General features: G+C 39.1%; 1 pseudogene; it reads left to right on the top strand.

Annotated features, from left to right (window-relative positions):
• The first annotated feature begins 12,755 nt into the window (after positions 1–12,755).
• LOC148580251 (uncharacterized) lies at positions 12,756–14,393 on the top strand (annotated as a pseudogene).
• Positions 14,394–16,519: the final 2,126 nt, after the last annotated feature.

The raw sequence follows: 16,519 nt of genomic DNA, 5'->3' as shown, positions 1-16,519 counted from the left end.
TTATTTGTTCAAAAAATGCGCTGATGGGATCTTGAGAAGGTGTATTTCCCATGGGGAAGGACAAGAAGTGCTTTGGCAATGTCGTGGATCTGCATATAGAGGCCATTTTAGTAGGGAAAGAACTGCAGCCAAGGTGCTACAATGTGGGTTCTATTGGCCAACCATGTTCAAGGATGCAAAGGAATTGGTGTCAAGCTGCGATGAATGCCAAAGGGCTGGAAATCTACCCAAGAAAAATGAGATGCCATAGAGGTTTATAATGGAATTAGAATTATTTGATGTGTGAGGAATTGATTTTATGGGACCTTTCCCATCCTCCTACTCAAATAATTATATATTGGTGGCTCTAGATTATGTGTCAAAGTGGGTAGAAGCCATAGCCACAGCAACAAATTACAACAAGGTTGTGGTAAGCTTCTTGAGAAGGAACATTTTCAGCAGAATTGGAGTTCCTAGAGCCCTTATTAGTGATGGAGGGACACACTTCTGCAACAAGCAACTTGAGACACTCCTTCTCAGATATGGAGTCAAACACAAAGTGGCAACTCCATACCATCCACAGACCAACAGACAAGCTGAGATTTTAAACAGGGAGCTCAAAAGAATTCTGGAAAAAACTGTTGGAAGCTCAAGAAAGAGTTGGTCTAAGAAGCTGAATGATGCATTATGGGCCTACAAGACAGCCTTTAAAACACCTATTGGGATGTCTCCATACCAATTGGTGTTTGGCAAGGCTTGTCACCTACCAGTTGAGCTTGAACATAGAGCATTCTGAGCTCTAAAAATGTTTAACTTTGATGATCAAGCTGTTGGAGAAAGGAAGCTAATGCAGCTCAATGAGCTGGAGGAATTTAGGAATCAAGCATATGAGAATGCAAAGATCTACAAGGAGAACACAAAAAGGTGGCATGATCAAAAGATAGCAAGAAGGGAGTTCACTGTAGGACAGAAAGTGCTTCTGTACAATTCAGGACTCAAGTTCTTCCCAGGGAAGCACAAGACTAGATGGTCTGGGCCCTTCACTATCCTCAAGGTGTCTCCCTATGCTCATGTAGAGCTTATAGAGGACAAAACACAAAGAACATTCACTGTGAATGGCCATAGACTCAAGCATTACCTAGGAGACTCACTGGATGAAAAGAGAGTGAGCTACAACCTCAGCTAAGAATGGAAGAACGTTAAGCTAGTGACGATAAAGAAGTTCTAGTTGGGAGACACCCAACACTTATATCCTTTTGATTTACTGCTTTCGTAGAAGTAGTTAAAATTTGCCAATTTAGGTAGTTTAAATTTCAGTTTAATATTTGTGTTTCATTGCCTTCTAGAGGTAGATTGTAGGTGGTAGATTAGGAAGTTTTAATATCAGTTTTTGGTAGTTAAGTAATCCTTACATTCTATTTTCTTTTATTCTGGAAATGCAATTTGATGAATATATGTACTAATGATGAGTAATTGGGCTAGGAACTAGCTAAAAAGCTAAGTTTGGTGTGGCCACTTACCCACTTAATCTAGGCTTACAATCATTTGAATGAATTAATTTTGAGGAGTAAGCCCAGAGATTAAGTTTGTTGTGACCACCACCATACGAAGATCATCTAGTAAGCCCAATACCATTCAAGTTTGAAAGCAATTAATAAATTGGTGAACACATGAAAGTTGGTTTTAAATGTGTTCTGAAGGGGTTAGAGGTGAAAGAATGCGAAAGGATGAAAATTAATTTACCCTCATGAACACATTAAAACCCAATGATGAACCAATTTATTAAGATGCAATGGATTTAAGTTTGGTGTCCCAAGGGACACTCATCAGTTGCAATCTCATTAGTTCACACTATGAGGAATGTAAAGGGTTCTTTTGTCATTACTGATGGGGTTTTCAGTTTTATTTTCAGGAAAGAGAATGGGGCCCACATGATTGATATCTCACAAAGGAAGAAGTCAAAGTGTACTTGCACTTTGGAACTCAACACTTGCAGGAAGCCAAAAGGGATAAGAGTAGGCGCCTCTTCCCACACTAGGCGCCACTTCCCAAGTGGAAAAATATTGAAGTGCTTTCACTTCCTACCATCCAGAGCAGACTTCACACCCCTATAAAAAAAGCCCCTCACTTTCCCACCTCCCCTCACACTTTGAACCCCAACCCCGTACACGAAAGCACCCCCACACTCTCCTCCTCTCTTTCGCTTACCTTTCTTTTTCCTTTTTTTTTTTCATTTTCTTGATTGGGACAATCATGTCCTAAGTTTGGTATTGGAGCAAAACTGTGTTTTGCTTATTCTCTTGCAATATTTTTCAACCTTCTTTAAACCTTCAAGCACCCTTTTCTCATCCCAATGGCACCACCAAGAGCTTCGTCATCAAAGAAAAGAAAGACCAAGGAACCAATTTCTGGATCCTCAAGTTCAAGCTTAAATGAGTACAAGTTCCTCTCATCATTCAACCAAAACCAATTTTATGGTTGGGTGAGTGAGAGGCAAATCATCTCAGTGGTTGGTTTCCAACTGGGAAGGAACGAGCACCCTGAAATCAACAAGGAGAGAAATAATAGAGGCTGGGCACTCTTGTGCAACCCACCAAGGAAGGTGGTGGAAAGCTTGGTGAGAGAATTATATGCCAATGCTGTATGATAAACTCCAATTTTGTGGTTTATCTTGTGCTTAATTTGGGGGATTTTATCACTTTTTCCCACATTTATTCAATGAAATAGCATGGTTTTGCAATTCTCCCTTGATTTGTGCTTAAATATGAAAACATATTTTTTAGGCCTTAAAATAGCTAAATTCAATTCACTTTAATTCCATTCGATACCTTGATATGTTTATTGAGTGATTTTAGGTTCATAAGGCAAGTATTGGATGGAAGAAGTGAGGAGAAAAGCATGCAAAGTGGGAGAACTCATGAAGAAATAAAGGAACCACAAGCTGTCAAGCCTAACATCTGGGGCTTCAAATTGATATAAAATTTACCATAGTTGTTAGGCATCTAGGGATGCGCATGCGCACTGTACGCGTGCGCGCTGATGGAGCAGCGTGGGTCCACTTTAAGAAACTCATTGGGGGTGATTTCTAGCTCATTTTGGGCCTAATCCAACTCATTTCTGATGCTATTTCATGCAAAATTTAAGCTTGGGCATGGGGGGAGCAATTGTTTGTAGCGTAGCATCATGTAGGTTAGTTTCTAGAGAGAGAAGCTCCCTCTTCTCTCTAGAATTAGGCTAGGTTAGGTTAATCTCTTCTAGATCTAGGTTCAATCTCATGTTTTCATCTTATTTCCTTTATGAATTCTTGCTTGTACTCTTTTATTCTCATGGTTTGTAGTGTTAATTTCCCTTTTTGCTCTCTTTTGTGATGATAAACTCATGTTGAATTTGGATTTTCTTTTAATGAGATTTGATAGTTGATGTTTCTTTATTGATGATTTGAGTTGTTGATTTACTTTTCTTGCCATTGGTAGTTGGTAGATTTATAATTTATGCACTTTTACTATGCTTTCCTTATACACCCACCAAGTGTTTGACAAAATGCTTGGTTGGGCTTTAGAGTAGATTTTGAGCATTCTTAGCTTGGAAAGAGTAATTGGGCAATCTTGAGTCATTAATACCCAATTTAGATTGGTGATCTAGAGTTGTTAGTTAATATCATTTTCAATGACTCTAATCTCTTGCTAATTCAATTAGTGAATTGATTAGGATTTTTTATTTGAGATTAACTAGTCTTGTTTGACTTTCTCTAATGGAAGATAACTTACACTTTCTTCCAACATTGGGGATGAAAAAATAAGATAAATTCTTGTTAAGTATTGTTATGATTAATGACTAGGATAGAAAGCCTATGATCTCAAACCTTGCCATGAATGTCTCTCTTTATTAATTGCTTTCTTTAATTGCTCTCTTTACTTTTCTTGTCATTTATTTTATTGCCCCTTCTATCAACCAAACCCCCCTAGTTCTTCATAGCCAATAATTGACCACTTCATTGTAATTCCTTGTAAGACGATCCGGAGTCTAAATACTTCGGTTAATTCTTATTTGGGGTTTGTTCTTTGTGACAACCAAAATTTTTTATGCGAGAATTGTTTGTTGGTTTGGAGCTATGCTTACAACGAAGTAATTCTTTTCTAGAAAAAGAAAATCTAGACCATACGGCAAATTCAAAGCATCAAAAATGGCGTCGTTGCCGGGGAATTTCAATGGTGTTATGTTATTGGCTATTGTATACATGTTAATATGCTTCTTTGCCAGTTTTTGCCTGCTTTTGGAGTTAGTTTTTATTAGTTCTTACTAGTTTTGTTTTTATTTTCTCTTGCTATTATGAATTCTCACCACTTTAGCTATGAGTTTGGTTCAAATTATGTTGTAGGAAATGGGAGCTACAATGAGGATGTGCATCAAGGATGGAACAATCAAAGATGGGAGGAGCCTCAAAAGAATGATCACCCTTCTTGGCAACAACCTCTTCCGGTCTCTTATAGGTATAATTCCAATCCTAATGCATATCAATCTAATGAATGTGGTGACCCTTATTGTGATTGTCAACAACCACCACCATATGCCTATGAACCACCCCCTCAACATTACTTTGAATTACCTTACCCATAAGCCCCCTACCATCAAACACCTCATTATGACCCTAATCCTTATCCACCATACCAACCACCTTATGAACCATATGAACCACACATGGAACCACCACTATTCCAACACAATTACGCTCAAGAACCACCTCAATATACACCACCTCCGTGCCCTTACTAAGATAAACCAACTTCCAATTATGAAACTTTCCTCCCAAACAATGAACCTTCTTTTTCCAGACCACCTCCAATGGATGATTCTCTCTAAGAATGTGTTAGTTCTTATATTCAAAGGCAAGAAGAGAACCAAAAGGAGTTCAAGGAGTTAGAAGCCAAGATAGCTACCATAGCGGAAGCCGTTTGCAATATGGTTGATGAGCGGATAATTTATACGCTTTTTGGCATTGTTTTTAGTATGCTTTTAGTATATTTTAGTTAGTTTTTATTATATTTTTATTAGTTTTTAACTAAAAATCAAATTTCTGCACTTTACTATGAGTTTGTGTGTTTTTCTATGATTTCAGGTATTTTCTGGCTGAAATTGAGGGACCAGAGCAAAAATCTAATTCAGAGGCTGAAAAAGGATTGCACATACTGTTGGATTCTAACCTCTCTGCACTCGAAGTGGATTTTCTCGAGCTACAGAAGCCCAATTGGCACGCTCTTAATTTCGGTAGAAAGTAGACATCCTGGGCTTTCCAGCAATATATAATAGTCCATACTTTTCCCGAGATTTGATGGCCCAAACCGGCGTTCCAAGTCAGCATAAAATTTCTGGTGTCAAAACGTTAGAACTGGCATAAAAGTTGGAGTTAAACGTCCAAACCGGCACAAAAGCTGGCGTTTAACTCCAAGAAAAGTCTCTACATGTGAAGGCTTCAATGGTCAGCCCAAGCACACACCAAGTAGGCCCGGAAGAAGGTTTTTGCTTTAATTACTTATTTCTGCATTCAAACTCTAAGTTTGGTGTAGGGAAGCCATCATCATGCTCTGAGTATCTGTGAGGCTCCATGAGAGCCCACTGTCAAGCTATTGACATTAAAGAAGCGCTTGTTGGGAGGCAACCCAATTTTATTTAATCATATCTATTTATTTTTTATTATTATTTTATGTTTTCTGTAGGTTGATGATCACGTGAAGTTACAAAAACAACTGAAAAATCAAAAAATAGAATGAAAAATAGTATTAAAAATAGCACACCCTGGAGGAGAAGCTTACTGGCGTTTAAACGCCAGTAAGGATAGCAGAATGGGCGTTAAACGCCCAGTCTGGCCCCAATTCTGGGCGTTTAACGCCAGAAACGGGCACAGAACTGGCGTTAAACGCCAGAAATGGGCAGCAACCTGGCGTTTAATGCCAGAATTGGCAATCAAGGGGGCGTTTACACGCCAACATGGTACAGGGATGAGAAATCCTTGACACCTCAGGATCTATGGACCCCACAGGATCCCCACCTACCTCATCTCTCTCTCTCTTCTTCACACCTTCCCATCACACCTTCCCATAATACCCTTCACCAATCACCTCAATACCTCTTTCCCAAAAACCCCTCACCTATCAAATCCTACCCTCTTCTCCATAATCTCTTCACCAATCCACATCCATCCATCATAAAACCCCACCTACCTTACCATTCAAATTCAAACTACTTTCCCTCCCAAACCCACCCATACATGGCCGAACCCTACCCCTCTCTCCACTCCTATATAAACACATCTTCACTCTTTCATTTTCACACAACATAAAAACTTCTTCTCCCCCTTGGCCGAACCACTAAACCTCCCTCCATCTCCTCTATTTCTTCTTCTTCTACTCTTTTCTTTCTTCTTTTGCTCGAGGACGAGCAAACCTTCTAAATTTGGTGTGGTAAAAGCGTTGCTTTTTATTTTTCTATAACCATTTATGGCACCAAAGGCCGGAGAAACCTCTAGAAAGAGGAAAAGGAAGGCAAAAGCTTCCACCTCCGAGTCATGGGAGATAGAGAGATTCATCAAAAGGGTGCATCAAGACCACTTCTATGATGTTGTGACCAAGAAGAAGGTGATCCCGAGGTCAATTTCAAGCTTAAAAAGGGTGAATATCCGAAGATCCGACATGAGATTCGAAGAAGAGGTTGGGAAATTCTCACCAACCCCATTCAACAAGTCGGGATTTTAATGGTTCAAGAGTTCTATTCCAATGCATGGATCACCAAGAACCATGATCAAAGTGTAAACCTGGACCCAAAGAATTGGCTTACAATGGTCCGGGGGAAATGCTTAGATTTCAGTCTGGAAAATATAAGGTTGGCATTCAACTTGCCCATGATACAAGGAGATGCACGCCCCTACACTAGAAGGGTCAACTTTGATCAAAGGTTGGACCAAGTCCTCATAGACATTTGTGAACAGGGCGGTGAGTGGAAGAGAGATTCAAGAGGGAAGCCGGTTCAACTAAGAAGGCATGACCTCAAGCCCGTGGCTAGGGAGTGGTTGGAGTTCATCCAACGCTCAATCATTCCCACTAGCAACCAGTCTGAAGTTACTATAGACCGGGCTATCATGATCCATAGCATCATGATGGGAGAGGAAGTAGAAGTTCATGAGGTTATATCCTAAGAACTCTACAAGGTGGCGGAAAAGTCCTCTACTTTGGCAAGGTTAGCCTTCCCTCATCTCATTTGTCACCTCTGCAATTCAGCTGGGAATTGACTTAGAGAAAGACATCCTCATTGATGAGGACAAGCTCATCACTAAGAAAAGGATGGAGCAAACAGGAGATCCCACTCATGGACAAGAGCATGAGGAAATTCCTCATCATGAAATCCCTGAGATGCCTCAAGGGATGCATTTTCCTCCACAAAACTATTGGGAGTAAATCAACACCTCCCTGGGAGAATTAAGTTCCAATATGGGACAACTAAGGGTGGAGCACCAAGAGCATTCCATCCTCCTTCATGAAATTAGAAAAGACCAAAGAGTCATGAGGGAGGAGCAACAAAGGCAAGGAAGAGACATTGAGGAGCTCAAGCACTCCATAAGATCTTCAAAGAGGAAGAATAAGCCGCCATCACTAAGGTGGACCCGTTCTTTAATTTTCTTGTCCTTATTTTTCTGTTTTTCGAAAATTATGTTTTATGTTTATTTAAGTTTGTGTCTTATTACATGATCGTTAGTGTCTTAGTGTCTATGCCTTAAAGGTATGAATGTCCTATGAATCTATCACCTTTCCTAAATGAAAAATATTTTTAATTGCAAAATAAAAAGAAGTACATGAATTTTAAATTTTAATAGTTTAATTATTTTGATGTGGTGGCAAAACTTTTTGTTTTCTGAATGAATGATTGAACAGTGCATATTTTTGAATTTGTTGTTCATGAATGTTAAAATTGTTGGCTCTTGAAAGAATGATGAAAAAGGAGAAATGTTATTTGATAATCTGAAAAAATCATAAAATTGATTCTTGAGGCAAGAAAAAACAGTGACAAGCTTGCGGAAAAAAAATATGGCGAAAAAAAAAAGAAAAAGAAAAAGAAAGCAGAAAAAGCCAATAGCCCTTTAAACCAAAAGGCAAGGGTAAAATAAAAAGGATCCAAGGCTTTGAGCATCAGTGGATAGGAGGGCCCACAGGAATAAAATTCTGGCCAAAGTGGCTAAACCAAGCTGTCCCTAACCATGTGCTTGTGGCGTGAAGGTGTCAAGTGAAAGGCTTGAGACTGAGCCGTTAAAGTCATGGTCCAAAGCAAAAAGAGTGTGCTTAAGAGCTCTGGACACCTCTAATTGGGGACTCTAGCAAAGCTGAGTCACAATCTAAAAAGGTTCACCCAGTTATATGTCTGTGTCATTTATGTATCCAGTGGTAATACTGGAAAACAAAATGGTTAGGGTCACGGCCAAGACTCATAAAGTAACTGTGTTTAAGAATCAACATACTGAACTAGGAGAATCAATAACACTATCTGAATTCTGAGTTCCTATAGATGCCAATCATTCTGAACTTCAAAGGATAAAGTGAGATGCCAAAACTGTTCAGAAGCAAAAAGCTAATAGCCCCGCTCATCTAATTAAGACTGATCTTCATACATGTTTTTGAAATTCAATGTATATTCTCTTTTTTTTATCCTACTTTGTTTTTAGTTGATTGGGGATAAGAAAAAATTTAAGTTTGGTGTTGTGATGAGCGGATAATTTATACGCTTTTTGGCATTGTTTTTAGTATGTTTTTAGTATATTTTAGTTAGTTTTTATTATATTTTTATTAGTTTTTAAATAAAAATCACATTTATGGACTTTACTATGAGTTTGTGTATTTTTCTGTGATTTCAGGTATTTTCTGGTTGAAATTAAGGGACCTGAGAAAAAATCTGATTCAGAGGCTGAAAAAGGACTGCAGATGGTGTTGGATTTTGACCTCCCTACACTCGAAGTGGATTTTCTGGAGCTACAGAAGCCCAATTGGCGCGCTCTCAATTGCGTTGGAAAGTAGACATCCTGGGCTTTCCAGCAATATTTAATAGTCCATATTTTGCCCTGGATTTGATGGCCCAAACCGGCGTTCCAAGTCAGCATAAAATTTCTGGCTTCAAAACGCCAGAACTGGCATAAAAGCTGGAGTTAAACATCCAAACTGGCACAAAAGCTGGTGTTTAACTCCAAGAAAAGTCTCTACATGTGAAAGCTTCAATGCTCAGCCCAAGCACACACCAAGTAGGCCCAGAAGAAGGTTTCTGCATTAATTACTTATTTCTGTAACCCTATGCTACTAGTTTTGATGATTGAACCCTCTTTGGGAGGCTGGCCATTCGGCCATGCCTAGACCTTTTGTTCTTATGTATTTTCAACGGTGGAGTTTCTACACCCCATAGATTAAGGTGTGGAGCTCTGCTGTTCTTCATGAATTAATGCAATTACTATTGTTTTTCTCTTCAATTCACGCCTACTTCTTCTCTAAGATATCCATTCGCACTTCAACATGATGAATGTGATGAACTAGTGACACTCATCACCATTCTCACCTATGAACGCGTGCCTGACAACCACCTCCGTTCTACATGCAACAAGCTTGAATGTGTATCTCTTGGGTTTCTAATATCAGATTAGAACCTTCGTGGTATAGGCTATAACTATTGGCGGCCATTCTTGAGATCCGGAAAGTCTAAATCTTGTTTGTGGTATTCCGAGTAGGATCTGGGAAGGGATGACTATGACGAGCTTCAAACTCGCGAGTGTTGGGCGTAGTGACAAATGCAAAAGGATCAATGGATCCTATTCCAACATGATCGAGAACCGACAAATGAATAGCCATGCGGTGACAGTGCATTTGGACCATTTTCACTGAGAGAATGGGAGGTAGCCATTGACAACGGTGAAACCCAACATAAAGCTTGGCATGGAAAGGAGTATGAATGATTGGATGAAGACAATAGGAAAGCAGAAGTTCAGGAGGAACAAAGCATCTTCATACGCTTATATGAAATTCTCACCAATGAATTACATAAGTATCTCTATCTTATTTTATATTTTATTCATATTTTAATTATCAATTCTTCATAACGATTTGAATCCGCCTAACTGAGACTTACAAGATAACCATAGCTTGCTTCAAGCTGACAATCTCCGTGGGATCGACCCTTACTCACATAAGGTTTATTGCTTGGACGACCCAGTGCACTTGCTGATTAGTTGTGTGGAGTTGTGACAAAGAGTTGAGATTACAATTGTGCGTACCAAGTTGTTGGCGCCATTGATGATCACAATTTCGTGCACCAAGTTTATGATGCCGTTGCTGGGGATTGTTCGAGTTTGGACAACTGACGGTTTATCTTGTTGCTCGGGTTAGGTAATTTTATTTTATGTTTAAGCTTTTTGCTTCTTATTTTCGAAAAAAAAAATCTCAAAAGAAAAAATATATTTATTCTATGTTCTTCAGAATTTTTAAGAATGAATTCTAGAGTTTCATGATGATATGTTGAAGTCTGGCTGGCTGTGAAGCCAAGTCTAATCTTTTGAACCGAGGTTTCAACCTATCACCACAAGAGCTTGTTGATTTCTATCAATCTTGCTGTTGAATGATGATCTGCTAAAGCTTGGCTAGCCATTGGCCATGTCTAGTGTTTTGGACCGAAGCTTTCACTGAAAGCTTGGCTGGCTAGTAAGCCATGTCTAATTCATGGACCGGAGTTTTAGACTAACATTGCATGATTCCTGAAATTCTCATTAAAAATTTTGAATACCTTATTTTCTCTTTTTCCATTTAATTTTCGAAAAATTACAAAAAAAAATTTTAAAATCACAAAAACCAAAAATAATTTGTGTTTCTTGTTTGAGTCTAGTGTCAATTTTTAAGTTTGGTGTCAATTCCATGTCTTTATTCTTCTTGCATTTTTCGAATATATGAGTTTTGTTCTTCATTAATCTTCAAGTTGTTCTTGATGATTTCCTTGCTCTGATCTTTAAATTCTCTTGTTTTGTTTGTTTTGTTGTTTTTTATATGCATTCTCAATTTGTTGTTGTCCCTAGTATACAAACTTATAAGTTTGGTGCCTTGGATGCATTATTTGTTTTGATCTTGATTTTCCATGATTAGTTTCATTTTGTTGTTTCTCATCATTAAAAAAAATTCAAAAAATTTTCAAAATTATGTCTATTCAAGTCAATAATACAGAGAATTCAAGATTCAGAACATGCAGCAGAGGAATTACACAGAAAAAGCTGGGTGTTCAAAACGCCCAGTGAGGAAGGAAAACTGGTGTTTAAATGCCAGCCAGGGTACCTGGCTAGGCGTTAAACGCCCAAAACGGTAGAGTTTTGGGAGTTAAACGCCGGAATGGATACCATTCTGGGCGTTTAATGCCAGGATGGCACTAGAGGGAAGATTTTGTTTTTAATTCAAATCTTTTTTAAATTTTCATAATTTTTCAAAATCGAATCTTTTTCAAATCATATCTTTTCAATCATATCTTTTCAAAATCAATTTCTTTCCATTTTTTATTTTTTTACTATTTTTGAAAATCCTTGCTAACAATTAGTGATTTGATTCAAAAATTTCTTCTTTGTTAAGAAAGGTTCAATAATTGAATTTTAGAATCATATCTTTTAAATTTCTTAGCCTAGTCATTAATTTTAAAAATCAAATTTTTTTAATTATTAATCATATCTTTTTAAAACCATATTTTCTCAATCATATCTTCTCAATCACATCTTTTTCAAAATTGATTTTCAATCATATCTTTTTTATTTCTAATTTCAAAATCTTTTTCAAAATCACATAACTACATTCTCAATTTTAATTTTCGAAAATCATCAACCAATTTTTCAAAATTTTTTTTAATTATTTCAAAATCTTTTGAAATTTAATTTCGAAAATTCTTCCCCTCTTCTCACATCCTTCTATTTAAGGACTAACACTCCTCCACTATCAGCAATTCAGACTCTCTCTCTCTAAGTTCGAATTCTCTCTTCTCTACCTCCTCCTTCCATTCTTCTCTTCCTCTGACACCTCAAGGAATCTCTATACTGTGACATAGAGGATTCCATACTTTCTTGTTATCTTCTCTTTCATATGAGCAAGAGCAAGGACAAAGGCATTCTTATTGAAGCTGATCCTGAACCTGAAAGGACCTTGAAGAGAAAGCTAAGAGAAGCTAAAGCACAACTCTCTGGAGAGGACCTAACAGAAATTTTTAAACAAGAAGAAGCCATGGTAGCCGAAAATAACAACAATCCCAACAATGCAAGGAAGGTGCTTGGTGACTTTATTGCACCTACTCCCGACTTCTATGGGAGAAGCATCTCTATCCCTGCCATTGGAGCAAACAACTTTGAGCTTAAGCCTCAATTAGTTTCTCTGATGTAACAGAATTGCAAGTTTCATGGGCTTCCATTGGAAGACCCTCATCAGTTCTTGGCTGAATTCTTGCAAATCTGTGACATTGTCAAGACCAATGGGGTTGATCCTGAGGTCTACAGACTTATGCTTTTTCCCTTTGCTGTAAGAGACAGAGCTAGGACATGGTTGGATTCACAACCTAAAGAAAACCTGAACTCTTTGGAAAAGCTGGTCAATGCCTTCTTGGCAAAGTTCTTTCCACATCAAAAGTTGAGCAAGCTTAGAGTGGAAGTCCAAACCTTCAGACAGAAGGAAGGTGAATCCCTCTATGAAGCTTGGGAAAGATACAAGCAATTGATCAGAAGGTGTCATTCTGACATGCTTTCAGAATGGAGCATCATAGGTATCTTCTATGATGGTCTGTTTGAACTGTTAAAGATGTCATTGGACAGCTCTGCTGGAGGATCTCTTCATCCAAAGAAGACGCCTACAGAAGCTCAGGAACTCATTGAAATGGTTGCAAATAACCAATTCATGTAGACTTCTGAAAGGAATCCAGTGAATAATGGGACAAATCAGAAGAAAAGAGTTCTTGAGATTGATACTATGAATGCCATATTGGCTCAGAACAAAATATTGACTCAGCAAGTCAATATGATCTCTCAGAGTCTGTCTGACATGCGAGCAGCAATAGGCAGTACCAAAGAAGCTTCATCTGAAGAAGAAGCTTATGATCCTGAGAACCCTGCAATGGAAAAGGTGAATTACATGGGAGAACCTTATGAAAACACCTATAATCCTTCATGGAGAAATCATCCAAATCTCTCATGGAAGGACCAACAGAGGCCTCAAGAAGGCTTCAACAACAGTAATGGTGGAAGAAATAGGTTTAGCAATAGCAAGCCTTTTCCATCATCTTCTCAGCAACAGACAGAGAATTCTAAGCAAAGCCAATCTGACTTAGCAACCATAATCTCTGATCTAACTAAAACTACTCAAAGTTTCATGACTGAAACAAGGTCCTCCATTAGAAATTTAGAGGCACAAGTGGGTCAGCTGAGTAAGAGGATTACTGAACTCCCTCTTAGTACTCTCCCAAACAATACCAAAGAGAACCCAAAGAGAGAATGCAAGGCCATAAACACGTCCCACATGGCCGAATGCATAGAGGAGGGAAAGGCAGTGGTTTCCACTGAGGAAGACCTCAATGGACGTCCACTGGCCTCCAAGGAGTTCCCTAATGAGGAACCATGGGAATCTGAGGCTCACACTGAGACCATAGAGATTCCATTGAATTTAATTTTGCCATTTATGAGCTCTGATGAGTATTCTTTCTCTGAAGAGGATGAAGCTGTTTCTGAAGAGTAAGTTGCTAAGTACCTTGGAGCAATCATGAAGCTAAATGCCAAGTTATTTGGTAAAGAGACTTTGGAGGATGAACCCCCCTTGCTCACCAAAGAACTGGATGACTTGACTAGGCAGAGATTACCTCAGAAGAGACAGGATCCTGGAAAGTTCTCAAAACCTTGTACCATAGGCACCATGACCTTTGAGAAGGCTCTGTGTGACCTAGGGTCGAGTATAAATCTCATGCCACTCTCTGTAATGGAGAAGCAAGGGATCCTTGAGGTACAAGCTGCAAGAATTTCACTAGAGATGGAAGACAATTCAAGGAAACAGGCTTATGAACTTATAGAGGATGACTTGGTAAAGGTTGAATGCCACTTCATCCCTGCTGATTTCATAATCCTAGACACTGGGAAGTGTATGGATGAATCCAACATCCTTGGTAGACCCTTCCTAGCCACAGCAAAAGCTGTGATTGATGTTGACAGAGGAGAATTGGTCCTTCAAGTGAATGAGGACTCCCTTGTGTTTAAAGCTAAAGGATCTCCCCCTGTAACCATGGAGAGGAAGCATGAAAAGCTTCTCTCAATGCAGAGTCAAATAGAGTCCCCACATTCAAACTCTAAGTTTAGTGTAGGGAGGCCATCATCATGCTCTGAGTATCTGTGAGGCTCCATGAGAGCCCACTGTCAAGCTATTGACATTAAAGAAGCACTTGTTGGGAGGCAACCCAATTTTATTTAATCATATCTATTTATTTTCTATTATTATTTTATGTTTTCTGTAGGTTGATGATCATGTAAAGTCACAAAAACAACTGAAAAAACAAAAACAGAATGAAAAATAGTATTAAAAACAGCACACCTTGGAGGAGAAGCTTACTGGCGGGGGCACAGAACTGGCGTTAAACACCAGAAATGGGCAACAACCTGGCATTTAACGCCAGGATTGGCAATCAAGGGGGCGTTTACACGCCAACATGGTGCAGGAATGAGAAATTCTTGACACCTCAGGATCTGTGGACCCCATAGGATCCCCACCTACCTAATCTCTCTCTCTGTTCTTCACACCTTCCCATCACACCTTCCCATAATACCCTTCACCAATCACCTCAATACCTTTTCCCCAAAAACCCCTCACCTATCAAATCCTACCCTCTTCTCCATAATCTCTTCACCGATCCACATCCATCCATTATAAAACGTCACCTACCTCACCATTCAAATTCAAACCACTTTCCCTTCCAAACCCACCTATACATGGCCAAACCCTACCCCTCTCTCCACTCCTATATAAACCTATCTTCACTCTTTCATTTTCACACAACATAAAAACTCCTTCTCCCCCTTGGCCGAACCACTAAACCCCCTCCATCTCCTCCATTTCTTTTTCTTCTACTCTTTTCTTTCTTCTTTTGCTCGAGGACGAGCAAACCTTCTAAGTTTGGTTTGGTAAAAGTATTGCTTTTTGTTTTTCCATAACCATTTATGGCACCAAAGGCCGGAAAAATCTCTAGAAAGAGGAAAGGGAAGGCAAAAGCTTCCACCTGTGAGTCATGGAAGATGGAGAGATTCATCTCAACGGTGCATCAAGACCACTTCTATGAAGTTGTGGCCAAGAAGAAGGTGATCCCAAGGTCCCTTTCAAGCTCAAAAAGGGTGAATATCCGGAGATCTGACATGAGATTCGAAGAAGAGGTTAGGAAATTCTCACCAACCCCATTCAACAAGTCAGAATCTTAATGGTTCAAGAGTTCTATGCCAATGCATGGATCACCAAGAACCATGATCAAAGCGTAAACCTGGACCCAAAGAATTGGCTTACAATGGTTTGGGAGAAATGCTTAGATTTCAGTCCGAAAAATGTAAGGTTGGCATTCAAGTTGCCCATGATGCAAGGAGATGCACGCCCCTACACTAGAAGGGTCAACATTGATCAAAGGTTGGACCAAGTCCTCATAAACATTTGTGAAGAGGGCGCTCAATGGAAGAGAGATTCAAGAGGGAAGCCGGTTCAACTAAGAAGGCATGACCTCAAGCCCGTGGCTAGGGGGTGGTTGGAGTTCATCCAACGCTCAATCATTCCCACTAGCAACCGGTCTGAAGTTACTATAGACCGGGCTATCATGATCCATAGCATCATGATGGGAGAGGAAGTAGAAGTTCATGAGGTTATATCCCAAGAACTCTATAAGGTGGCGGAAAAGTCCTCTACTTTCGCAAGGTTAGCCTTCCCTCATCTCATTTGTCACCTCTGCAATTCAGCTTGGAATTGACATAGAGGAAGACATCCTCATTGATGAGGACAAGCCCATCACTAAGAAAATGATGGAGCAAACAAGAGATCCCACTTATGGACAAGAGCATGAGGAAATTGCTCATCATGAAATCTCTGAGATGCCTCAAGGGATGCATTTTGCTCCACAAAACTATTTGGAGCAAATCGACACCTCCCTATGAGAATTAAGTTCCAATATAGGACAATTAAGGGTGGAGCACCAAGAGCATTCCATCATCCTTCATGAAATTAGAAAAGAACAAAGAGTCATGAGGGAAGAGCAACAAAGGCAAGGGATAAACATTGAGGAGCTCAAGCACTCCATAAGATCTTCAAAGAGGAAGAACAAGCCGCTATCACTAAGGTGGACCCTTCTTTAATTTCCTTGTCCTTATTTTTTTATTTTTCGAAAATTATGCTTTATGTTTTTTTAAATTTGTGTCTTATTACATGATCATTAGTGTCTTAGTGTCTATGCCTTAAAGTTATGAATATCCTGTGAATCCATCACCTTTCTT

The sequence above is a fragment of the Arachis ipaensis genome, chromosome B10 (assembly GCF_059453495.1).
Source record: "Arachis ipaensis isolate K30076 ecotype BB chromosome B10, ASM5945349v1, whole genome shotgun sequence".
NCBI classification, from domain to species: domain Eukaryota; kingdom Viridiplantae; phylum Streptophyta; class Magnoliopsida; order Fabales; family Fabaceae; genus Arachis; species Arachis ipaensis.
This window is presented reverse-complemented; position numbering and strand designations above follow the sequence as displayed.